Here is a 27,689-nt window from a genome sequence, read left to right on the forward strand (position 1 = left end):
CGAGGAAAATCGTTTGAAGACTTCCTGCACTTCATGTTTGTAAGTAACAAGGTGTACCCATGTGTAGCGAGAATAATCATCAACAATAACAAAGCCATATTGAGATGCTTCATTTGAAATAGCAGAATAATGATTAGGACCAAAGAGATCCATGTGAAGCAATTCAAACGGGTGAGTGGTGGTCATGATAGTCTTTGCTGGATGCTTGGCCTTCGTCAACTTCCCAGCTTCACAGGCTCCGCATAGGTGATCCTTGATGAATTTGACATTCTCGATGCCAATGACATGCTTCTTCTTTGCAAGCGTGTGCAAATTCCTCATGCCTGCATGACCAAGTCTTCAATGCCAGAGCCAGCCTTCTGAAGCTTTTGTAAGTAAGCACACGGTTGGTTGTGGTCCTGTAGAGAAATCAACAATATACATGCCTCCTCTCCTAAAGCCTAGACCCAATACCTGACTTTTGCCTTTGTCAGGAAAGATGATATGCTTCAGATGTGATGGAGATAATGGAGCATCCATCAATAGATTCTTGTCACCAGTCATGTGGTTTGTACATCCACTATCGAGGAACCACTCAGTGGCTTTGGGTTGATCATCCTGTAGACGAATTAGTGCAACTTACAAACCCATATACTTCATCAGTGAAGAATATGACATCAATTCATCAGATCAATTTCATCAAGTAAAAGAACTGATAAAGCAATATGAGGACGTGAGAAATGGAAGTTCATTTCTTCATGATTAGTCTGCGTCCTATCAGGCATGCTCAGGTCTCCAGCAAATTCTTCAAACGATTACGTGCGTCTGGAGACCTGACCCTGCAGAAGAGATTAGTTCTTTTTCTTCACCACCCACATCTGAAGGGGTGGCAAAGAGTTCATCATTCTGCGAGCTCCATACGAGAAGGATGGCATAGAAGCCAGTCCATTTCGTTTCACATAAGAGGGGTTAGAGTAAGCATAAGAGTATGCAGAGAAATTCTTCGAGGACTTATGGACATAATGATTTGAAGAATAATGCACATATCCATAATCCTTAGATCTTCCCTGCAAAACAGACGGGTTAGCACGATGATGTTCATATGAGGACTTTGATCCATATGAGGAATTTGGTCCGTATGAGGAATTTGATCTGGGATTCCTATTCTTCACAGGTGGCGTCATGATGACATTCACCTGAAGATTTTCAAGGCATCTTTTGGGAACCCAGATTTTCTTCATCGGGGAGCCGTTCCTGCAGTTAGTGCCAACATATCTAGCAAATACTTCACCATTCTAATTTTTGAACAGTTTATAGTTGGAGTCAATTGACTCATCATCAGAATGAGGAGATTCACATGCAAATCCAGATAAGTTAGATGGATCAACTGGAGGTCCCCTTGCAGCAACCCATGTAGTTTTGGGGTACTGCTTAGGCTTCCAATATGTACCATCATCATTGAGTTTCTTCTCAAAGGCGATACCCTCTTTCCTAGGGTTCCTTTTGAGGATCTACTTTTTAAGCACATCACAAAGAGCTTGATGCCCTTTGAGGCTTTTGTACATGCCTGTCGTGTACAATTCCTTCAGCCCTGCATCGTCAGTGATACTAGCAATGTCCTCAGATAAGGAATTAGTGATAGCAGACGCATGTGAAGAATTTGAAACATTAACAGCATTTGAACATTCAGGTGAAGAATTAGCAGATTCACGTCCAATGCATTTCAAGCATGGAGGAACAAATTATACCTGAGATGCGCTGATTTATTGAACAAGTAATGAATCGCGCTCCTTCCAAAGATCTTCATAACTCACTCTTAGCTTCTCAAGGTCTTGCTTTCTTTGAATGAATTCATAAGAAAGCTTCTCATGATCCGATAAGAGAGTGTTATGATGACTTTGAAGTTTGTCAAGCTTGGACTGAAGTCTCTGAAGATTTTCAGTCAAAGTTTCAGTGCGATCCATTTCTTCACCCAACATATCATCACTTTTATTTAGCATGTTTTGAACCTTTTCTAAAGCCCTTTGTTGTTTTATAGCAATCTTAGCAAGTTTAGAATAGCTGGGCTTAAGGTTTTCATCAGATTCATTCTCACTTGATCCAGAGGAGGTATATTTGAGTACCTTGGCACCCTTTGCCATGAAGCAATAGGTGGGAACGTAGTCATCATCGCCTTCATCAGCCTTGTTGGTGAGGTCATTTTCTTCAGTGTTGAAGATAGACTTGTTGACAAATGAAGTAGCAAGAGCAAGGCTTGCCACTCCGGATTCGGACTCCTCAGATGACTCCTCTTCCTCATCTTCTTCAGATTCAGCCTCAGAGTCCATTTCCTTGCCAATGAATGCCCTGGCCTTCTTGGAGCTGCTCTTCTTGTGATATGAAGGCTTTGAGGATTTTGATGATAAGGATTTTGATGATTTCTTCTTTTTCTTTGCATCATCAGAACTGTAATCCTAGTATTTCTTCTTCTTTGATTCCTTTTCCCATTGAAGACAGTCTTGAATGTAATGAACAGGCTTCTTGCATTTGTGCAGAGCCTCCTCTTGTAGTCACTTGATGAGGAATCATTGCTCCTTGAGGGTCTTCCAAGGCGACCATGTCTTGAGAACTTTTGGAACTTCTTCACGAGCAGAGCCAGATCATGGCTCAGTTCTTCAGGATCACCAAGACTGCTATCAGAGTCTTCATCTTCGGACTCAGATACTGCCTTGGCCTTTAGTGCACGTGATCTGCCATAGCTTGAACCATAGAGATCTCTCTTTTCAGCAAGTTGGAACTCATGAGTATTTAGCCTCTCAAGAATATCAGCGGGATCAAGTGACTTGTAATCAGCACGTTCTTGTATCATCAATGCCAGAGTGTCAAATGAGGAATCAAGCGATCTCAGCAATTTCTTCACCACCTCATGGTCAGTGATGTCAGTGGCACCAAGTGCTTGAAGCTCATTTGAGATGTCAGTGAGGCGATCGAAGGTTTGTTGAACATTTTCATTGTCGAGTCTTTTGAAGCGGTTGAAGAGCTTGCGAAGAACATCAACTCAAGAGTCACGCTGAGTTGAGACTCCTTCATTCACCTTGGACAACCCATCCCAGATAAGCTTCGATGTCTTCAAAGCACTCACTCTGCCATACTGTCCTTTGCTCAGATGGCCACATATGATATTCTTTGCTTGAGAGTCGAGTTGCTTGAATCTCTTCACATCAGCAGCATTCAGAGAAGGTGTGACTGAGGGAACACCATTTTCCACAACATACCAGAGATCGTTATCGATTGCTTCAAGATGCATTCGCATCTTATTCTTCCAGTAGGGGTAGTCCGTCCCATCGAAGGTAGGACACCCAGCAGAGACCTTGATCATACCTGCGGTCGACATAACTAAAACTCCACGCGGTTAAACCAAAATCACACAAAACAAGGGAGTACCTTGCTCTGATACCAATTGAAAGTGTGTTATATCGACTAGAGGGGGGTGAATAGGCGATTTTTACGAAATTCTTCACTGAGGAATTTGCTGGTGAGGAAATTCCTTAGCGAAGAACTACCAGCAGTAGAATGAGTACTCAAAAGTAAGCATAACAGAATACAAGCATAGTCATCATGATGAAATGAAGACAGGCACAAAGTACAGGAAGCGTAATCACAGGATAACACAGGATGAAGACAAACAGATTGAAGAAATTGAGAAAGTCTTCAGTCAAAGTCTTCAAACAGAGATATGAACAAACACACAACACAGTTATGAGGAAATGAAAGAGTTGAGGAAATAGAACCAGTAAGCTTGGTGAAGACAATGACTTGGTAGACCAGTTCCAACTGCTGTCTCAGTTGTACGTCTGGTTGGAGCGGATGAGTACTTAAACTCGAGGACACACAGTCCCGGACACCCAGTCCTGAACACGCAGCTCAGGACACCCAGTCCTCACCGTATTCTCCGTGAACTAAGGTCACACAGACCTCGTCCAATCACTCGTGGTAAGTCTTCAGGCGACTTCCAAACCTTCACAAACTTGGTCACTTGACGATCCACAATTCCTCTTGGATGCTCTAGACCATTATGCCTAACCGTCTGGAAGAAGCACAGTCTTCAAAGGTAATAAGCGTCGGATCCATGCAGGATCAATCTCTTCAGTGATGCTCAATCACTTGGGGTTTGTAGGTGTTTGGGTTTTGGGTTTTTGGTTTTTCCTCACTTGATGATTTTCGCTCAAAGTCCTCAGAGGATGGGTTGCTCTCAAATGAAAAGTGTCAGTTTCTCTCGGAGCAGCCAACCAACTAGTGGTTGTAGGGGGCGGCTATTTATAGCCTAGGGAGCAGCCCGACATGATAAGACATAAATGCCCTTCAATGATATGACCGTTAGGTGGATAGATATTTTGGGACAGCTAGCACATAGCACAACAATGGTCGGAATTTTGAGTAGTAAAAGCCTCAGGGCTATCACGTTCCTAACTGTGTAGGCAATCCACACTGGCGAATTCCTAACTCCTCAGTCAGGACAAATTCCTCAGAGACCAGAAGAACTTCGTCTCTGTCACTGAAGAAATTGACTGAACTGTATGAGATTTCCAATGGCTTCACTCGAAGGGATTGGTAGGTGTAGGATTTTGAGTTGAGCATCACATGGAAATTTTTCCTTAGTATTTCCTCGACCCCCTTTAACAGTACGGTGTTCCCTATGACTCAAGAAAGAGAAAAACAGAACTATGAAAACGAAAGTCTCCAAGCTTCATATTCCTCGCATGAATATCAAGTCTTCACGGACACACCAATTTCTTCACTTTCAAAGTCTTCATGAAAGTCTTCAGAAATACCAAAATCTTCAGTAGAAGATATTCATATTTAGGGGTCGACTTTTCCTGTAAATATCAAACTCCTCATAGACTTATAGACCTGTGTACACTCACAAACGCATTAGTCCCTTAACCTATAAGTCTTCAATACACAAAAATCACTAAGGGGCACTAGATGCACTTACACCTCGTGGCCGCCTCGTTGCTTCCCTGACCTCCACTCCAAGTCTCCTGGATTGCGTTTGTTCCAAAAAAAGATCCTCGTGAAGGTTTCATTCCGTTTGGATTCCATTTGATATTCCTTTTCTATGAAACACTGAAATAGGCAAAAAAACAACAATTTGCACTGGGCCTTCGGTTAATAGGTTAGTCCCAAAAATAATATAAAAGTGCATAATAAAGCCCATTAAACATCCAAAACAGATAATATAATAGCATGGAACAATCAGAAATTTTAGATACATTGGAGACGTATCAGTGGTCTCTGGAAGCATCAATTAGTCCATTATAAAAGATATCAATTATTTCATTTTTCTTGAGAGGATGATCAGGCAAAGCATTAAGTAATTGGAGAAGCCTCCCCCAAGCCTGTGGGAGGCTCTCTTCTTCAATTTGCACAAAATTAAATATTTCCTTTAAAGCAACTTGTTTCTTATGAGCGGGGAAATATTTTGCAGAGAAGTAGTAAATCATATCCTGGGGACTACGCACATAGCTAGGAGCAAGAGAATTAAACCATAACTTAGCATCACCCTTTAATGAGAAAGGAAACAATTTGAGAATATAGTAATAGCGAATTTTTTCACCATGAGCAAATAGGGTGGCTATATCATTCAATTTATTAAGATGTGCCACAACAGTTTCAGATTCATAACCATAGAAAGGATCAGATTCAACCAAAGTAATTAACTCAGGATCGACAGAGAATTCATAATCCTTATCAGTAACAAAGATAGGTGAAGTATCAAAATTAGGATCGTATTTCATTCTAGGATTCAAGGATTTTTCTTTCAGCTTAGCTAACAGTTTCTTAAGATCTTCTCTATCATTGCAAGCAAAGAAGTCTCTAGCAGTTTCTTCATCCAGAACATAACCCTCAGGTACAACATGCAATTCATATCTAGGGGGAGAATCATAATCTCCAGTTTATAAAATATCATCAATTTTAGTAATTTCATTCTCTCTAACCCTAGCAAGTTGTTCATCAAGAAATTCACCTAGTGGCACAATATTATAAAGCAGAGAAGTAGTTTCATCATAAGCATCATGCATAGCAGAAGTGGCATCATCAATAACATGCGACATATCGGAATCAATGGCCGGTGTAGGTGTTGCAAGTTTACTCAAAACAGAAGGAGAATCAAGTGCAGAGCTAGATGGCAGTTCCTTACTTCCCCTCATAGTTGAGGGATAGATCTTGGTTTTGTTGTCTTTCAAATTCCTCATAGTGATCAACAGATATAAATCCCAAGTGACTCAAATAATAGAGCTATGCTCCCCGGCAACAACGCCAGAAAAAGGTCTTGATAACCCACAAGTATATGGGATTGCAACAGTTTTTGAGGGTAGAGTATTCAACCCAAATTTATTGTTTCGACACAAGGGGAGCCAAAGAATACTCTCAAGTATCAGCAGCTGAGTTATCAATTCAACCACACCTAATAGATTTAATATCTGCAGCAAAATATTTAATAGCGAAGTAGTATGGAAGTAACGGTAACGGTGGCAGAAGTAACAGTAGTAGTTTTGTAGGAATCGTAACAGTGGCAACGGAAAAGTAACTGAGCAAAGATCAATATGAAATGAACTCGTGGGCAATGGATCAGTGATGGATAATTATGTCGGATGGCATTCATCATGCAATAGTTATAACATAGGGTGACACAGAACTAGTTCCAATTCATCAATATAATGTAGGCATGTATTCCGAATATAGTCATGCGTGCTTGTGGAAAAGAACTTGCATGACTTTTTTTGTCCTACCCTCCCGTGGTTGTGGGGTCCTATTGGAAACTAAGGCGTATTAAGGCCTCCTATTAATAGAGTGCCAGACTGAAGCATTAGTGCTTAGTGAATACATGAACTCCTCAAACTACGTTCATCACCGGGAAGTGTCCCAACTATTGTCACTCTGGAGTTGCCGGATCATAGCACGTAGTAGGTGACTATAACTTGCAAGATAGGATCAAGAACACAAATATATTCATGAAACACATAATAGGTTCAGATCTGAAATCATGGCACTTGGGCCCTAGAGACAAGCATTACGCATAGCAAAGTCATAGCAACATCGATCTTAGAACATAGTGGATACTAGGGATCAAAACCTAACAAAACTAACTCGATTACATGGTAAATCTCATCCAACCCATCATGGTCCAGCAAGCCTACGATGGGATTACTCACGCACATCGATGAGCATCATGGAATTGGTGATGGAGGATGGTTGATGATGACGATGGCGACGGATTCCCCTCTCTGGAGCTAAACACGACTCCAGATCTGCCCTCTCGAGGAAGAACATGGCTTGGCGGCGGCTTCATATCATAAAACGCGATGAATCCTGCTCTCCTGTTTTTTTCTCCTAGAACGTGAATATATGGAGTTGGAGTTGAGGTCGGTGGAGGTCCAGGGGGCCCACAAGGACAGAGGGCGTGCCCCTACCCTTGTGGCCAGGGTGTGGGCCCCTTTCAGTTGATTCTTTCGCCAATATTTTTTTATTAATTCCAAAAATGAGCTCCGTGAATTTTCAGGTCATTCTGAGAACTTTTATTTCTGCAAAAAAATAACACCATGGCAATTTTGCTGAAAACAGCGTCAGTCCGGGTTAGTTCCATTCAAATCATGCAAGTTAGAGTCCAAAAGAAGGGCAAAAGAGTTTGAAAAAGTAGATACGACAGAGACGTATCAGCAACCACACTAGTTCATTAGATACTACATGATCATTCATAGTTCATCATCACATACAACATTATCATACATACTACATTCTACTACTACTAGATGGGGCGGGGGATCTCGCAGCGGCCAAGCCGAGGTCGATATATCAAAATGGACAAACTCGCGACCGATGATGACGCGGTGGAGAAGCTTAGTCCTCGTTGGAGCCAACGAGATCGATGAACTTCTCCCTCTGCTCCTCACGAATGCACCGCCACTCGTCGTCCTTGTCCTTCGCAGCAAGGTTGGCCGCGACCGCCTGCTTGAGGATGAGGTATTTGAGCTCCTCGTCATGGCGCCGGTGCTCCACCTCCTCACGCAAGCTCCGTTCGGCAATGGCGGCCGCGACCGCGTCGAAATCGGCCACGAAATCTTTGGGCCTGACGACCCCTCGGCGCTCGATCTCCTCCGGCTGCTGCTTGACGGCGACAATCTCGATCTCCTCTAGCTCCTCCGACCAGTCCCTCTTCATGGGGAGAAGCCCCGCGCTGGAAGAGCAAGAGCTTGCGGTGTGGGAAGATCTTGTGGTGGAGGATGAGCCCGCGGCAGAGGAGGCGTACGCTAGTACCGACTTCCGTACTCCTCCGTCTCGCGAAGGAGGAGGCTCGGTAGCGGCTCGAGGCCCTTGTTTGTCAACTTCCTTGTTGCCCTCTTCCTCGCATCGTCCAAGCGGACACGCCGCTCGAGCTCGGGGTCGCCACCCCCGCCGGAGCTGCCATTGGAGTTGCGGCCGGAATTCCACATGCGGCCCCACATGGTGGCTGAAGGAGGAAGGGGGCTCACTGGCGGCGAGATATGTGAGGGGGAGTGGGGAATTGCGGCGACACGCGTGGCCAGGGGATAGGGTTTCGACTCATATCTGCCCCGCGAACCCATAGATATACTGCTTCTGGGGGGAGGGGAGGGCGGTTTGCGGGCTGCGGTAAAAATATTTAAGGGCCGGGCGAGTATACGGGCTGTGTTCTGGCCAGAAAATTGGGCTGAGCCCGTATACTCACTAGAATTTTGCAGGTTTGCGACTTATACGGGATCTGCTAGAGTTGCTCTAAGGCTTGTACCGGTTCGTTAAAGCATTTCTAGTCACGCCCCCACATGCCCCAAAGCCAATTTTAGCGCCGACGCCAATTTTTCGGCCCAGTCGCGCCTCCAACATGCCCCCAAGCCAGTTTTAGCGCCGCGCCAATTTTTCAGCCCAGTCGCGCTCCCAGGAGCCTGTTTTTCACCGGTTTGGGCCGAAACTGGCACCGGCGGACCCAAGCCGAACCCGGCGCGCTGGGGGCACCTAGGGCGCCAGGGAAACTGATTTTGGCGCGAACGGGAATGGGCCTGATGACCCACAAGTATAGAGGATCTATCGTAGTCCTTTCAATAATTAAGAGTGTCGAACCCAACGAGGAGCAGAAGGAAATGACAAGTGGTTTTCAGCAAGGTATTTTCTGCAAGCACTGAAATTATCGATAACAGATAGTTTTGTGATAAGATAAATCATAACGGGTAACAAGTAACAAAAGTAAACACGGTGCAACAAGGTGGCCCAATCCTTTTTGTAGCAAAGGACAAGCCTGGACGAACTCTTATATAAAGCAAAGCACTCCCGAAGACACATGGGAATTGTTGTCAAGTTAGTTTTCATCATGCTCATATGATTCACATTCGTTACTTTGATAATTTGATATGTGGGTCGACCGGTGCTTGGGTGCTCCCATTCCTTGGACAAGCCTCCCACTTATGATTAACCCCTCTCGCAAGCATCCGCAACTACGAAAGAAGAATTAAGGTAAACCTAACCATAGCATGAAACATATGGATCCAAATCAGCCCCTTACGAAGAAACGCATAAACTAGGGTTTAAGCTTCTGTCACTCTAGAAAACCATCATCTACTTATTACTTCCCAATGCCTTCCCCTAGGCGCAAATAATAGTGAAGTGTCATGTAGTCGACATTCACATAAAACCACAAGAGGAGAGACAACATACATCTCATCAAAATATCGAACAAATACCAAATTCAACATGATTACTTATAACAAGACCTCTCCCATGTCCCCAGGAACAAACGTAACTACTCACAAAGCATATTCATGATCAAGATCAGAGGAGTATTAATTACCATTAAGGATATGAAAATATAATCTTCCAACAGATAAACCAACTAGCATCAACTACAAGGAGTAATTAACACTACTAGCAACCCACACGTACCAATCTGAGGTTTTGAGACAAAGATCAGATACAAGAGATGAACTAGGGTTTGAGAGGAGATGGTGCTGGTGAAGATGTTGATGGAGATTGACCCCCTCTCGATGAGAAGATTGTTGGTGATGACGATGGCTTTGATTTCCCCCTTCGGGAGGGATGTTTCCCCAGCAGAACAGCTCCGCCGGGCCCAAGATTGGTTCTGCCTCGAGACGGTGGTGCTTCATCCCGAAAGCTTCCTTCTTATTTTTTTTCCAGGCCAAAACATGCCATATAGCATAAGATGGGCATTGGAGGCCTGCCAGGGGCCCATAAGGAAGGGGGCGCGCCCTCCACCCTTGTGGCTAGCTGGTGGCCCCCCTCTGGTACTTTCTTCGCCCAATATTTTTTATATATTCCAAAAACATGCTCTGTGAAGTTTTAGGACTTTTGGACTTGTGCAAAATAGGTCTCTAATATTTGCTCCTTTTCCAGTCCAGAATTCCAGCTGCCGGCATTCTCCCTGTTCATGTAAACCTTATAAAATAAGAGAGAAAAGGCATAAGTATTGTGATATAACATGTAATAAGAGCCCATAATGCAATAAATATCAATATAAAAGCATGATGCAAAATGGACGTATCAACTCCCCCAAGCCTAGACCTCGCTTGTCCTCAAGAGAAAGCCGAAATCGAAAAATATGTCCACATGTTTAGAGATAGAGGTTTCGATAAAATAAAATACAGACATGAGGGCATCATGATCATCTTTAGGACAGCAACATATAATGCCATATAATTTCTCATGCTAAAGTAACAATTCATTCACAAGATAAAGTATGAATCGGAAACTTCATTGAAAACCAACAAACTATGATCTCAGTTATTGAAGCAATTGCAATGTATCATAACATCGGAAAGAGTTAATTAAAGAGATTTTCAGTAAGTCCACATACTCAACTATCATTTAGTCTTTAACAAGTGCTAACACTCACGCGATACTTATGGGTTCAAAGTTTCAATCGAACACAGAGAAAGATAGGGGCTTATAGTTTCGCCTCCCAACCTTTTACCACAAGGGCAATGTCAACAATAATACTTCATGATAACCTACATCCGAGTGGATATATATATATATATATATATATATATATATATATATATATATATATATCCGGATCTCTCCAACTGTTGGAGAACGTAGTAATTTCAAAATTTTCCTACACACACGCAAGATCATGGTGATGCACAACAACGAGAGGGGAGAGTGTTGTCTACGTACCCTCGTAGACCAGAAGCGGAAGCGTTATAACAACGCGGTTGATGTAGTCGTACGTCTTCATGGCCCGACCGATCAAGCACCGAAACTACGGCACCTCTGAGTTTTTGCACACGTTCAGCTCGATGACGATCCCCGGACTCCGATCCAGCAAAGTGTCGGGGATGAGTTCCGTCAGCACGACGGCGTGGTGACGATCTTGATGTTCTACCGTCGCAGGGCTTCGCCTAAGCACCGCTACAATATTATCGAGGATTATGGTGGAGGGGGGCACCGTGCACAGCTAAGAGATCAATGGTCAATTGTTGTGTCTCTGGGGTGCCCCCCTGCCCCCGTATATAAAGGAGTGGAGGAGGGGGCCGACCAAGGAGGGTGGCGTGCCCAAGCGGGGGAGTCCAACTCCCACCGGGAGTAGGACTCCCCTTTTTCCAATTAGGAGTAGGAGAGGGAAGGAAGAGGGAGGAGGGAGGAAGGAAAGGGGGGGGCCGGCCCCCCTCTCAATTCGGATTGGGCTTGGGGGGGGGCGCCCCCTCCCTTGCTCCTTTCCCCTCCTTTCCACTAAGGCCCAATAAGGCCCATATACCTCCCGGGGCCTTTCCCCTCCCTTGATCCGGTATTGTCCCAATCTTACCCGGAACCTTTCCGGTGTCCAAATATAGTGGTCCAATATATCGATCTTTATGTCTCGGCCATTTCGAGACTCCACGTCAAGTCCGTGATCACATCCGGGACTCTGAACAACCTTCGGTACATCAAAATATATAAACTCATAATGAAACTGTCATCGTAACGTTAAGCATGCGGACCCTACGGGTTCGAGAACAATGTAGACATGACCGAGACACGTCTCCGGTCAATAACCAATAGCGGAACCTGGATTCTCATATTGGCTCCTACATATTCTACGAAGATCTTTATCGGTCAGACCGCATAACAACATACGCTGTTCCCTTTGTCATCGGTATGTTACTTGCCCGAGATTCGATCATTGGTATCTCAGTACCTAGTTCAATCTCGTTACCGGCAAGTCTCTTTACTCATTCCGTAATACATCATCCCACAACTAACTCATTAGTTGCAATGCTTGCAAGGCTTAAGCGATGTGCATTACCGAGAGGGCCCAGAGATACCTCTCCGACAATCGGAGTGACAAATCCTAATCTCGAAATACGCCAACCCAACAAGTACCTTCGGAGACACCTGTAGAGCACCTTTATAATCACCCTGTTATGTTGTGACGTTTGGTAGCACACAAAGTGTTCCTCCGGTAAACGGGAGTTGCATAATCTCATAGTGATAGGAACATGTATAAGTCATGAAGAAAGCAATATCAACAAACTAAACGATCAAGTGATATGCTAACGGAATGGGTCAAGTCAATCACATCATTCTCCTAATGATGTGATCCCGTTAATCAAATGACAACTCATGTCTATGGTTAGGAAACATAACCATCTTTGATCAACGAGCTAGTCAAGTAGAGGCATACTAGTGACACTTTGTTTGTCTATGTATTCACACATGTATTATGTTTCCGGTTAATACAATTCTAGCATAAATAATAAACATTTATTATGATATAAGGAAATAAATAATAACTTTATTATTGCCTCTAGGGCATATTTCCTTCACCAACATATAGTGCTTGCCAAAGGAAAAAGTGTAAAAAGGAAAGGTGATGATCACCATGACTCTTGTATAAGGGTAGAATATAAAAGTAAAAGATAGGCCCTTCGCAGAGGGAAGCAGAGGTTGTCATGCGCTTTTATGGTTGGATGCACAAAATCTTGATGCAAAAGAACGTCACTTATATTGCCGCTTGTGATAAAGACCTTTATTATGCAATATGTCGCTTTTATTTCTTCCATATCACAAGTTTGTGTAAAGCTTATTTTCTTCACACTAATAGATCATACATATTTAGAGAGCAATTTTTATTGCTTGCACCGATGACAACTTACTTGAAGGATCTTACTCAATCCATAGGTAGGTATGGTGGACTCTCATGGCAAAACTGGGTTTAGGGATGTTTGGAAGCACAAGTAGCATCTCTACTTGGTGCAAAGAATTTGGGTAGCATGAGAGGGAAAGGCAAGCTCAACATGTTGGATGATCCATGACAATATAACTTCTATTCAGATATAAGAAAACATAACCTATTATGTTGTCTTCCTTGTCCAACATCAACTTTTTAGCATGTCATATTTTAATGAGTGCTCACAGTTACAAAAGATGTCCAAGGTAGTATATTTATATGTGAGGCCTCTCTTTCTTTATTACTTCCTATTAATTGCAACAATGACCAAAACTATGTTTGTCAACTCTCAACAAATTTTATTCATCATACTCTTTATATGTGAAGTCATTACTCTCCATAAGATCAATATATGATCTTTTTATTTATTTTTATTCTTTCTTTTATTTAATTCCCTCAAGATCATGGCAAGAAAGCAAAGCCCCCAACTCAAAACTACTCTTTATTATATATATGTCACGGACTCGATTACATAGATAGAGATCGAAACAAAACTCAAAGCTAGATCATACTAAAAAACTTTATTCTACTAGATCAAGATATAACCAAAACAGTCAAACTAAGAAAAACGATAAAGATAAAGATGTGATGATGATACGATACCAGGGTAACTCCCCCAAGCTTGGAAGTTTCCAAGGGGAGTGCCCATACCCATGTAATTATGTCTCTTTCTTCGGAGGTGGTGATGTGATATTCTTGGCGATGATGCCCCTTAGGATGCAATTCTCTTCCCCAAGCTTATTTATTTGCTGCTTAAGATCCATTACTTCCTTGCGAAGCTTGCCCGTGACAGCTAGAGCTCCATTCACCCATGGATGTTTCATGGTTGCGAGAGAAAAGGCAACACTCTTTTTCATATTTTCATAAGAGAGAAATCTAGCATTGGGAGGAATGGCCGAATTTGGTATTGTTGAGCTCTAAAGTTCCTCCAGCATGAATCTGGTTTGAAGTCGAGAGGTAACTTCTTGATCCTCCTCCATGGCATCCACCCTTTTCAAGTCAGCCTCCATCTCTTCCTCCGTTGATTGCCCGAAGTGGTCAGCTTCGCTGTAAGATCTTGGGCCCGGGTTCGGGTGAGATACCCGACTCTCCGACCGACTCTTGCGAAGACATCTTGCTCCAAATCTGATGTAGAAACAACTCAAAACAAAAACCGAAGGTTTTGTCGTGGTACTGTGGTCAAAACTTTCGGGAGAATATATAATGAATTTTTACCGACCAAAAGAAGTATCATGCAAGAAAACGGAGTTCGGGGGCACATGAGGTGGCCACAAGGACGGGGGGCATGCCCGGGGGGTAGGGCGCGCCCTCCACCCTTGTGGTGGCCTCGTGTCTCTCTCAGACTACTTTTAATTTTCCTAATTTTTTAAATATTCCAAAACAGAGAAAAATTGCTACTGGAAACGTTTTGGAGTCGGTTTACTTACCGTACATACCTATTCCTTTTCGAAGTCTAAAATGTTCTAGAAAGTGTCCCTTATGTACTCCGCCGGTGTTACGTATTAATAATATTGGTCTCAACATTTATGGGAGTACCTGAGATATAATGTTTGATTCTTTGAGCATTTACCACCTTCGGCATTTTTGATTTTTATGGCACCGGAACGATAGACCTCCTCGATAATGTAAGGGCCTTCCCATTTAAAGAAAAGCTTTCCTGCAAAAAAATTTAACGAGAGTTGTATAGCATAACATGATCACCTACATTAAACTCACACTTTTGTATCCTTTTGTCATGCCATCTTTTAACTTTTTCTTTAAACAACTTGGCATTCTCATAGGCTTGGGTTCTCCATTCGTCAAGTGAGCTAATGTCAAATAACCTCTTCTCACCGGCAAGTTTGAAATCATAATTGAGCTCTTTAATAGCCCAATATGCCTTATGTTCTAGTTCAAGAGGTAAGTGACATGCTTTTCCATAAACCATTTTATAGGGAGACGTACCCATAGGATTCTTATAAGCAGTTCTATAAGCCCGTAATGCATCATCAAGTTTCTTAGACCAATTCTTTCTAGATCTATTAACAGTCTTTTGCAAAATTAATTTAATCTCTCTATTACTCAATTCTACTTGACCACTAGACTGAGGATGATAAGGAGATGCAATTCTATGGTTGACATCATATTTAGCAAGCATTTTATGGAAAGCACCATGAATAAAATGTGAACCACCATCAGTCATTAAATACCTAGGGACTCCAAACCTCGAAAAAAATAACTTCTTTAAGCATCTTACTAGAAGTGTTATGATCAGCACTACTAGTTGGAATAGCTTCTACCCACTTAGTAACATAATCAACAACAACTAAAATATGTGTATACCCATTGGAGGAAGGAAAAGGTCCCATATAATCAAAGCCCCAAACATCAAATGGTTCAATAACAAGTGAATAGTTCATAGGCATTTCCTGACGTCTACTAATATTACCAATTCTCTGGCATTCATCACAAGACAAGACAAACTTACGGGCATCCTTAAAGAGAGTGGGCCAATAGAAACCGGATTGCAATACCTTATGTGCAGTTCTATCTCTAGCGTGGTGCCCTCCATTAGCCTCGGAGTGACACTTTCCTAGGATCTGTTCCTGTTCATGCTCGGGTACACAATGTCTAATAACACCATCTACTCCTTCTTTATAAAGGTGTGGGTCATCCCAAAAGTAATGTCTTAAATCATAGAAAAACATTTTCTTTTGCTGGTATGTGAAACTAGGTGGTATAAATTTAGCAACAATGTAATTAGCATAATCAGCATACCATGGAGCATTACGAGAAGCATTTATGACAGCTAATTGTTCATCAGGAAAGCTATCATTAATAGGTAGTGGGTCATCAAGAACATGTTCTAACCTAGACAAGTTGTCTGCAACAGGGTTCTTAGCTCCCTTTCTATCAATAATATGCAAATCAAACTCTTGTAACAAGAGAACCCATCTAATAAGTCTAGGTTTAGCATCTTTCTTTTCCATAAGATATTTAATAGCAGCATGATCAGTGTGAACAGTTACTTTGGAATCAACAGTATAAGGTCTGAACTTATCACATGCAAATACAATTGCTAAAAATTATTTTTCAGTGGTACCATAATTTCTCTGCGCACTATCTATAGTTTTACTAGCATACTGAATAACATTTAATTTCTTATCAACTCTTTGTCCTAGAACAGCACCAACAGCATAATCACTAGCATCACACATAATTTCAAAGGGTAGATTCCAATCAAGTGGCTGAACAATAGGTGCAAAATTCAAGCCTTTCTTAAGTATTTCAAATGCTTCTACACAATCATCATCAAAAACAAAAGGAACATCTTTTTGCAACAGATTAGTGAGAGGCCTAGAAATTTTAGAGAAGTCTTTAATAAACCTCCTATAGAAACTAGCATGACCAAGGAAACTTCTTATACCTTTGATATCTTTAGGACATGACAAATTTTCAATAGCATCTACTTTAGCTTTATCAACTTCAATACATCTTTCAGAAATTTTATGCCCCAAGACAATACCTTCATTAACCATAAAGTGGCACTTCTCGCAATTCAAGACAAGATTAGTTTCTTCACATCTCTGCAAAACTCGGTCAAGCTTGCTTAAGCAATCATCAAAAGAAGTTCTGTAAACGGAGAAATCATCCATGAAAACCTCAAAAATCTTTTCATAAAAATTAGAGAATATAGCCGTCATACATCTTTGAAAGATAGTAGGTGCATTGCATAAACCAAAAGGCATACGTCCATAAGCAAAGGTACTGAAAGGGCAAGTATAAATGGTTTTCTCTTGATCATCTTTTGCCACAGGTATTTGAGAGAAACCAGAATAACCATCTAGAAAACAAAAATGCGTATGCTTGGATAATCTTTCTAGCATTTGATCAATAAAAGGTAGAGGGTAATGATCTTTTCTAGTAGCTTTATTTAATTTGCGGAAATCAATTACCATTCTATAACCTATAACAATTCTTTGTGGAGTCAATTCATTCTTATCATTAGGAACAACATTAATACCTCCTTTCTTAGGGACACAATGGACAAGACTTACCCATTGACTATCAGCAATAGGATGAATTATACATGCCTCCAGAAATTTTAGTATTTCATTTCTTACCACTTCTTTCATCTTAGGATTTAACCGTCTTTGATAATCACCAACTGGTTTAGCATCTTTCTCCAATTTTATTTTGTGCTGGCATAGAGTGGGACTAATGCCCTTAAGATCATCAAGAGTATATCCAATAGCATCAGAATGCTTCTTCAGAGTTTTCAATAATTTCTTTTCTTCATGCTCTGAAAGGTTAGCACTAATAATAACAAGATATATCTTCTTTTCATCAAGATAAACATATTTCAGAGTACCAGGTAATTGTTTAAGATCAAACACGGGATCACCCTTCAGTGGAGGAGGATCCCCAAGGATTTCAACAGGAAAATTGTGTTTCAAGATAGGCCCTTGATTAAAGAATACTTCATCTATTTCCCTTCTTTCATTCATAAACATATCATTTTCATGGTCTATCAAATATTGTTCTAAAGGGTCAGTAGGAGGCACGGCAATAGAAGCAAGACCAATAATTCATCCTTACTAGGAAATTCTTTATCATGGGGTTGTCTATGAAATTTAGAGAAATTAAAATCATGAGACATATCCCCTAAACCAATAGTAACAATATCTTTCTCGCAGTCTATCTTAGCATTAACAGTATTCAAGAAAGGTCTACCAAATATAATGGGACAAAAGTCATCTTGTGGAGAAGCAAGAACAAGAAAATCAGTAGGGTATTTTATTTTCTCACACAAGACTTCAACATCTCTAACAATCCCAATTGGTGATATAGTATCTCTACTAGCAAGCTTAATAGTATTATCAATATCTTCTATCTCAGTAGGTGTAATATCATTCATAAGGAATTGCACTCGCACTAGAACCCACATCACATAAGCCATGATAATAATGAACTCCTATTTTAACTGAAACAACAGGCATGCCAACAACAAGTCTATATTTATTTATAGTATCAGGTTTGGCAATTCTAGCAGCTTCATCACAGAAATAAATAACATGCCCATCAATATTATCAACTAAGAGATTTTTAACCATAGCAGTACTAGGTTCAACTTTAATTTGCTCAGAGGGTGTAGGTGTTCTAGTATAACTCTTATGAACTGTAGTTGAAGCTTTAGCATGATCCTTTATTCTAACGGGAAAAGATGGTTTCTCAATATAAGCAGTAGGAACAATAAGATCAACATTATAAGTAATAGTTTCGTGTTCAACTTTAATAGGTTCTACTACTTTAACTTCAATGGGAGGATGATATTTAAACCACTTCTCCTTAGGAAGATCAACATGAGTAGCAAAAGATTCATAGAAAGAAGCTACTATCCCAGAGTCAAGTCCATATTCACTGCTAAATCACGAAAAGCATCGGTATCCATAAAAGATTTAACACAATCAAACTTAAGGTTTATACCTGACTCTTTACCTTCGTCGAGTTCCCAATCTTCAGAGTTGCGTTTAATTCTTTCCAATAAATCCCATTTGAATTCAATATCCCTCTTCATATAGGAACCAGTACAGGAAGTTTTGAGCATGGATCGGTCATTATAAGAAAGCCGAGCATAAATTTTTTGAATAATAATTTCTCTTGAGAGCTCATGATTGGGGCATGAATATAACATTGACTTAAGCCTCCCCCAAGCTTGAGCGATACTTTCTCCTTCACGAGGCCAAAAATTATATATATAATTCCAATCACGATGAACCAGATGCATAGGATAAAACTTCTGATGAAATTCCAATTTCAATCGGTTGTAGTTCCATGATCCAATATCATCACATAGCCTATACCATGTCAATGCCTTTCCCTCAAAGATAAAGGGAAGACCTTCTTCTTGACAACATCCTCAGGCATACCTGCAAGCTTAAATAATCCACAAACTTTATCCACATAGATTAGGTGCATATCAGGATGTAATGTTTCATCTTCATCTCCTGCAAAAGGATTAGCTAGCAGTTTCTCTATCATAACTGAAGGAATTTCATAATAAATATTTTCAGTAGGCGCGGTAGGTTGAGGAGCTACTCTTTGCTCTTCTAGTCTAGGTGAAGATACCCCTAACAAGCCCCTCAAAGGATTACTTTCCATAGTAGCAAGTGACAGTAAATTTCAACACACTATATAAATGTCTCCTTACCAAATTTCACTTACCAAAGGCGCTTCACTCCCCGGCAGCAGCCAGAAAAGAGTCTTGATGACCCACAAGTATAGGGGATCTATTGTAGTCCTTTCGATAAGTAAGAGTGTCGAACCCAAAGAGGAGCAGAAGGAAATGACAAGTGGTTTTCAGCAAGGTATTTTCTGCAAACACTGAAATTATCGGTAACAGATAGTTTTGTGATAAGATAAATCATAACGGGTAACAAGTAACAAAAGTAAACACAGTGCAGCAAGGTGGACCAATCTTTTTTGTAGCAAAGGACAAGCCTGGACGAACTCTTATATAAAACAAAGCGCTCCCGAGGACACATGGGCATTGTTGTCAAATTAGTTTTCATATGATTCGCGTTCGTTACTTTGATAATTTGATATGTGGGTGGACCGGTGCTTGGGTGCTGCCCTTCTTTCGACAAGCCTCCCACTTATGATTAACCCCTCTCGCAAGCATCCATAACTATGAAAGAAGAATTAAGGTAAACCTAACCATAGCATGAAACATATGGATCCAAAATCAGCCCTTATGAAGCAACGCATAATCTAGGGTTTAAGATTCTGTCACTCTAGCAACCCATCATCTACTTATTACTTCCCAATGCCTTCCCCTAAGCCCAAATAATGGTGAAGTGTCATGTAGTCGATGTTCACATAACACCACTAGAGGAGAGACCGCATACATCTCATCAAAATATCGAGCGAATACCAAATTCACACGATTACTTATAACAAGACTTCTCCCATGTCCTCAGGAACAAACGTAACTACTCACACAAAGCATATTCATAATCAAGATCAAAGGAGTATTAATTATCATTAAGGATCTTAAAATATAATCTTCCACCGGATAAACCAACTAGCATCAACTACAAGGAGTAATCAACACTACTAGCAACCCGCAGGTACCAATCTGAGGTTTTGAGACAAAGATCGGATACAAAAGATGAACTAGGGTTTGAGAGGAGATGGTGCTGGTGAAGATGTTGATAGATATTGACCCCCTCTCGATGAGAGGATCGTTGGTGATGATGATGGCTTTGATTTCCCCCTCCGGGAGGGATGTTTCCCCGGCAGAACAGCTCCGCCAGAGCCCTAGATTGGTTCTGCCCAGGTTCCGCCTCGAGACGGCGGCTCTTTGTCCCGAAAGCCGGTGACGACGATGATCATGGCGCCCCAAAGATGGAGATCAAGAGGAGCAAAATGATATTGGCCATATCATGTCACTATTTGATTGCATGTGATGTTTATCATGTTTTACATCTTATTTGCTTAGAACGACGGTAGCATAAATAAGATGATCCCTCGCAATAATTTCAAGAAAGTGTTCCCCCTAATTGTGCATTGCTAAGGTCCATTGTTCCGAAGCACCACATGATGATCGGGTGTGATAGGTTCTAACGTTCGCATACAACGGGTGTAAGCCAGATTTACACACGCAACACACTTAGGTTGACTTGACGAGCCTAGCATGTACAGACATGGCCTCGAAACAAGGAAGACCGAAAGGTCGAACATGAGTCATATAGAAGATACGATCAACATGAAGATGTTCACCGATGATGACTAGTCCGTCTCACGTGATGATCAGACACGGCCTAGTTGAATCGGATCATGTATCACTTAGATGACTAGAGGGATGTCTATCTGAGTGCGAGTTCATTAAATAATTTAATTAGAACTTAATTATCATGAACTTAGTCTAAAATCTTTACAATATGTCTTGTAGTGTCGGGTGGTTGGTGCGACATATGCCAACGGGTGGCTTATCATTGTGGGAGCCAATAAAACATCGCTGGTGCCTGGAAACGGGATAAGGCGAAGACATGCACGCCGGCGGATCTTACCCAGCTTCAGGGATCTCCGTGGAGATAACACCCCTACTGCTGCTCCGCGGGGTCTCCGCATGGTCACTAGATCGACAAGTAGCTACAAGAGGCTCCTTGAGCTGTTCGGTGAAAGGATGAAGAAGGGCAAGGCTAGCCCGCTTCTCCTCTCTATACGGTGTCTAAAAACTACTGAAAAGGATCCCCTGCATGGGTGCCCTGGGGGGTTTATATAGGCATACCCCCCAGGGGTACAATGGTAATCCGGCTGGGCGTGGGCCCTAGCCGTCTATGTCTACGCTCGCCGGCTTCTCCGCTGACCGATGGGGTCTGCTGACTGGTGGACCCCGCTGGCTGTCGGCTCTCTGGTCGACAGGCCGGTCCCACCGCTCGGGGGTCTTGTCGGAGGTTGGTTACTGTTGCCTCGCCTTTGGTGACGAGGGCTTTGTCGTGGTAAGCATGGCTACAGTGCTGCCGCTGGGCGGCTTATCGCTGTAGCCTTACCTCGTCTTATCTCCTTAATGAGGCGCCTCCTTCGAGGGAGTGAACTAGCCGGCTATTGGGAGTCGGCCATACCCCAGGCCTACTAGGGGAGGCCTGGCCGCCTTTAGTCGTCTCCCTGACTAAGGGGGCCCGCCACCCATGGGTCGTACTGACAGCTCGCCGTGAGTAACATCATGGTCAACATGGCAACAGTGCCGCACCGGACGGGTGATGGCCGCCCCGTACGGCGCACTGTGGTCATGCGCGTTCCGGGATTCGGGGGTGGCAGGCTTCACTATAGCCACGCCCCGTCTCATCACCGTTATGTGGGTGCAGACTCTAAGGGCACGATCTTGGCCGCTTGCTGAAGGAGGGTTGTCTTCTTGGAGTCGGCCTTCTCACGGCCGGCTTCTTGGAGCCGGCCCTCTCGGGGCTTTGTTTACGAGGTTTTTAGGGCCGGGCCACCTTCTTGCAGCCGGCCTGAAAGGTAGCCCGCTGGGGGAAGGCGGCCCCATGAGTTGGATGCTTGGAGGCTCGATCGGCCTATAATTTTGCTGAAGAGCCAGGGGGAGCCAGCTAGGCTACCCGTGGTTATTTACTCCGACAGTAGTCCCCGAAGCTGGTTGGGCTCCAAGGTAGAAAAGAGACGAGAAGCTCAATCAACTTCCTATCTTGAGGAGCCGGAAGCTGGGAGCCGGCTTTGATCAGGTGCGGCGTCTTCTGGAGGGCTTCGAAGCTTGAAGGGTGGAACCAGGCGGTGCACGAGTCAGGCTGCGAGCTGACCGCTTGCCGCCTGCGTGCCACATGGCACCCTAGGGCTGGAAGGGCCTGCCAGCCGACGCGCGCGATTGTCTTATCTGCAGGAGTACCACAACCTCCGCGCAGCTGCTTTCAACTCCCAGGCCTAGGAGTTGGACTAGAAGGCCGCTGACCTAACCGAGAGCCGGAGTAAGTGCTTCATCTTTTATCTCAAGTGGAGGTGCGTCAGCGCACCCACTGGGTGTAGTCCCCGAGATTCGGGCCGACTGCTGAGCAGTCGGGTCGGATCTTTTCCTGACGACTTCTTTCTTCATATCTGCAGGGGCCAATGCTGACTTGAGGGACCAGCTAAGCGGAGCCCAGTCCGCCCTTCGCGCCAAGGAGGCCGAGTGCGCCGCCCTGGCTCAGGAGCGCGATCGCCTGGCCAAGAAACTGGCCGACCAGGAGGAGAGCCACAAGGCGGCCCTGACGGCGGCGCAGGACAGCGAGGCTGCCCTCAAAGCCGAATATGAAACCGAGGCAGCAAACTGGGCCGAGGCAAGGCAGGCGCTGAGTCAAGGCTACAGCCGGGTGGAAGACTTAATCGACGGTAGGCCGCCTTCTTCTTCGTTTCTTTGCCTGCCTCCTGCCATCTGGTTCGTCTTTTGATTTTGTGCTACTGCTTTCTTCTTTGTGCAGATTACTTTCCCGGTTACTCTGTTGCCGCTACCCAAGCCATCGAGGCCTACTGTGAGGCGCGACGGCAGGCAGGGGCCGAGATCGCACCGGGTGCCGGCCGGTCACTTGAGGAGCAGCTTCTGGCGCTTCAAGCCCGCCTGCAGCCGGCCCACCGCATGCTCCGTCGTCTTCAGCGCGCTGGGGCGCAAGTGCTGGCCGCCCTCTGGCCCGGCAAGGTGGTTCCCCGCAACCCAAGTCGGACTGCCGACTGGCTGGAGGTCGCAGTCGGCCGCTTCAAGGCTTGGAAGGCGTCAGCGGCCCGGTCCGGCGTTGGGCGGGCGCTGGAATTCGTCCGAGCTTGGTATCCTGGGCTAAACTTGGACCATATGAGCACCTGGCAGCAGGAGGCCGACGAGGAGCTGGAGGCGGTGCGGGCGGCTATCATCCAGCGCGCCTCGCCGATCGTCGAGTACACCGACACCAGCGCCTTTGCCCCTGAGGTGGATGATGCCGGCGTCGCTCAGCTGGAGGAGTGGTTCGGGCTGAACCCGGCAGAAGGTGAGGACTCGGTGGAGGAGATTGTTTCCAGCGATGAGGGCAAAGAGGAAGAGGGAGAGGATGGTGAAGACGTTGTGCCAGACAGCGAAGCGACCAGCCCGCCTCAGCCTGATTGCGCCTCCAGCAACGAGGCGCGTGTAAGCGCCGCCTGCAAGAGGTGATGATCATGCCGAGATTCACTAGTCGGTCACTCCTCCAGCCGGCACTGCCGTCTCCACCAACCTTCCCAACTCGCCCGTCGTTCCCTTGGCCTGATCTGCCATCCTTGCTTTCCTGCTTGTTACTCTTTTGAACAACTTTTATTAAATTTGCGCAGTTCCACCCACTGGGGGTGTATTCAAACTATGTTGAATGATGGCCTTTTGAAGGTCTTTTGTGTAAATATAATTACGCATGTGTTTGGCTTCCGTTCATGTTTGCTTTTCATCCTTTTGGCTTTTTCCTTTGCCGACTTCCCTTGGCCACCGCCTTCCCAGCCGGACAGCTGCTCTGCAGTCTGTGGCTGGAGAAGGACTTGGTCGTTTTGGGAAGACAAGTACTCGAGCTTTCTTAGATTGCAGCAAGGTGAACGGGAAGCCGGCCAGCCGGCTGCTCTGGTAGTCGGTTGGCGGGGCGGGAGGCTGGCTCGCGTTATATAAGTTCGTTAGTCCTTAGCCATTTTTCGTGTGGGCATCCTTTCCTGCCCTTGGCTCTTGCCAGTCGCACAGTCGATTCTTCGAGCTGCGACTTTTGACAAGAGGGGGCTTGGGTGTCGGCACACTACTTGTCTGACTGCAGGCAGAACTTTAGATATAACTCGAGGCGGCGAGTCCCCGGGCCGACTGGTCGAACCCGGTGCTGGACGAAAAAGCAAATGTAGTAACATAATCATAAGCGTGATACTCATCATTCATAGATAAAAGAGGGTAGTCCCCGAGTGCTCCTCGGGGTACCCTTTGTCTCGTACTTAGTACAAAAGGTAGCGTGCTACGTACTGCTTTTTAACTGTAAAATCTTCAGAGGAGATTAGCGTTCCATGGTCATTCTGACTCTTGCCGGAATCATCTCGCTTGCGTGCCTTCGGCTTTTGCGCGTCGATTAAGTAGTAGGAGTCGTTGCCTAAAGCTCTGCTGATGGCGAAGGGGCCCTTCCAAGGGGCCGAGAGCTTGTGCTGGCCGGCTGTTCGCTGGATCAGCCGGAGCACAAGATTGCCCTCTTGGAAGGATCTTGGCTTGACCTCCCGGCTGTGGTAGCGGCGCAGATCCTGCTGATAGATGGCAGACCGGCTGAGGGCTAATAGCTAGCCTTCTTCCAGTAGGTCGACGCCGTCTTCTCGTGCTTCCTTGGCCTCCGCCTCTATGTACATGGTGACCCGAGGTGAGTCGAACTCGATGTCAGTTGGGATGACAGCCTCGACACCATATACAAGGAAGAAAGGGGTGAAGCCAGTTGACTTGTTTGGGGTAGTGCGCAAACTCCAGAGGACGGCCGGCAGCTCGTCGAGCCAACAGCCGGCCGAACGCTCTAGTGGCACGACCAGTCGGGGCTTGATGCCGGAGAGGATGAGGCCATTTGCTCGCTCGACCTGGCCATGGGCAACGGACGCTAGGTCCAGCTGGATGCCTTGTGTTGCGCAGAAGCGTGCCAGTGCTCCCTTGGCAAAATTTATGCCATTGTCGGTGATTATGCTATGCAGCAAGTCGTACCGGGTTGTAATATCTGTGATGAATATCACGGCAGTCGGCCCATTCAGCTTCTTGATCGGTTTTGCTTCAATCCACTTGGTAAATTTTTCCACAATGACGAGCAGATGTGTCATGCTGCCGCGTGCCATCTTGAATGGGCCAACCATGTCCAGCCCCCAGACGGCAAAAGGCCAGGTGAGGGGGATGGTCTTGAGTGAAGAAGCCAGCAGGTGTTGCTTGGAACTGAAAACTTGGCACCCTTTGCAGTGTTTGACTAGCTCCTTGGCGTCATCCAAAGCAGTCGGCCAGAAGAATCCATGGCGGAAAGCTTTGGTGACAAGTGATCTTGAGGCCGCGTGGTGGCCGCATTCACCTTGGTGGATGTGTTTGAGGATTGCTATGCCCTTCTCTGGCTCAACGTAGCGCTGGAAGACTCAAGTGACGCTGCGCCTAACAAGATCTCAGTTTACTATTATGTATGCTCCGGCTCGGCGTTGGACTTGTCTTGCCGACATCTCGTCAGTTGGCAACTCTCTGTTTACTAAGAAGTTGAGGATGGGTTGGGCCCATGATGGAGTTGTGACTTCTTCTACTATCAAAACTGCTACTGTGACCAGGGCGGGTGGGCTGGGTGGTGAAGAGTTGGAGTCAGCCACCGCCTACTGTGTCGATGCAGTCCCCAGGCCAGCTGCAGTAGCCCCCGGGCCGAGTTCCGAAGTTCCCGGGCCGGGTGTGACTATTGCAGTCCCCGGGCCGCCTGTCGAAGTCCCTGAGCCGCCTTCTTGGTTCCCCAAGTCGGATCCGACTGTGTCGAGGTCAGGCGGCACGAAGATGGAATCAGATTCTGGAGACGGCTTTATAGATGGCTTGAGGAGGCGGTGGAGAGAAACGCCGGCTGGTATAGCTTGCCGGGTGGAGCCTATTCGTGCCAGGGCATCTGCTCGCACGTTGTCGGCCCGTGGTACATGAAGGAACTCGCATCCTTCAAAATATCCACTGATTTGCTGAATGAGGAAGCGGTAGCTCGCCATGTTCGCGTCCTTGGCGTCCCAGTCGCCAGATGACTGCTGGACCACCAAATCCGAGTCGCCATAGCACAGGAACCGGCGGATGCCGAGCTCTTTGGCTAGCCGGAGCCCGTGTATGAGCGCCTCGTACTCAGCCACATTGTTGGAGGCGGCAAAATGAATTTGCAATGTGTACTTGAGCTTGTCGCCCTTGGGAGAGGTGAGGATGATGCCGGCTCCCAAGCCGGTGTGTATCTTGGACCCATCGAAATGCATCCGCCAATGAGTGGAGTCGAGGGCCGGTGGCAGGTACTGGGTTTCGGCCCAGTCGACGAGGAAGTTGGCCAGTGCTTGGGACTTAATGGCGGTGCGGGGCTGGTAGAAGATCGTGTATGGAGCCAACTCAATGGCCCATTTTGCCACTCGGCCGGATGCATCCCGGCTGCCTATGATCTCAGCGAGCGGGGCAGTACATACGACCGTGATGGGGTGCTCTTGAAAGTAGGGCTTGAGCTTCTTGGCGGCGAAGTACACACCGTAGCACATCTTCTGGTAGTGTGGGTAGTTCTGCTTCGAGGCGGATAATACTTCGCTTAAATAATACACCGGCCTATGGACTAGCTGAGCTCGGCCTTCTTCTAGGCGTTGGACCACGATAACTGTGCTGACCACCCGGCTAGTGGTGGCAATGTAAAGGAGCATGGGCTCTTTCTCAGTCGGTGCCGCCAAGACAAGCGGCATGGTCAGCATCTTCTTTAGATTGTGGAAAGCTTGGTCTGCTTGGTCATTCCACTCCAAGTGAGTGGACTTCTTCATGAGTCGGTAGAGGGGGAGAGCTTTCTCTCCAAGCCGGCTGATGAAGCGGTTCAGGGAAGCCAAGCATCCCGTGAACTTCTGGACGTCTCCTAGCCTGGTGCGAATCTCCATTCTCTCTATGGACTTGATCTTCACTGGGTTGCATTCGATGCCGCGTTCGGAGACCAGGAAGCCTAGAAGCTGGCCGGTTGGTACTCCGAACACGCATTTCTCGGGGTTGAGCTTGATCTGAAACTGGCGCAAGTTTTCAAATGTCTCTCTGAGGTCTTCCAGCAAGGTGCCGCGCTTCTTCGTCTTCACCACAATATCATCTACATAGACGTGGGCATTTCTGCCGAGCTGCTTGAGGAGGCATTTCTGCATGCAACGCTGAAAAGTGGCACCGACATTTCTCAAGCCGAATGTCATAGTCAGGTAGCAGAAAGCTCCGAACGGTGTGATGAAGGCGGTCTTCAGGCAGTCAACTGGATCCAACTTTATGTGGTGGTAGCCTGAGTAAGCATCCAAGAAGCTCAAC

Source organism: Triticum dicoccoides, chromosome 5A, assembly GCF_002162155.2.
Source record: "Triticum dicoccoides isolate Atlit2015 ecotype Zavitan chromosome 5A, WEW_v2.0, whole genome shotgun sequence".
In the NCBI taxonomy this organism is placed as follows: Eukaryota; Viridiplantae; Streptophyta; class Magnoliopsida; order Poales; family Poaceae; genus Triticum; species Triticum dicoccoides.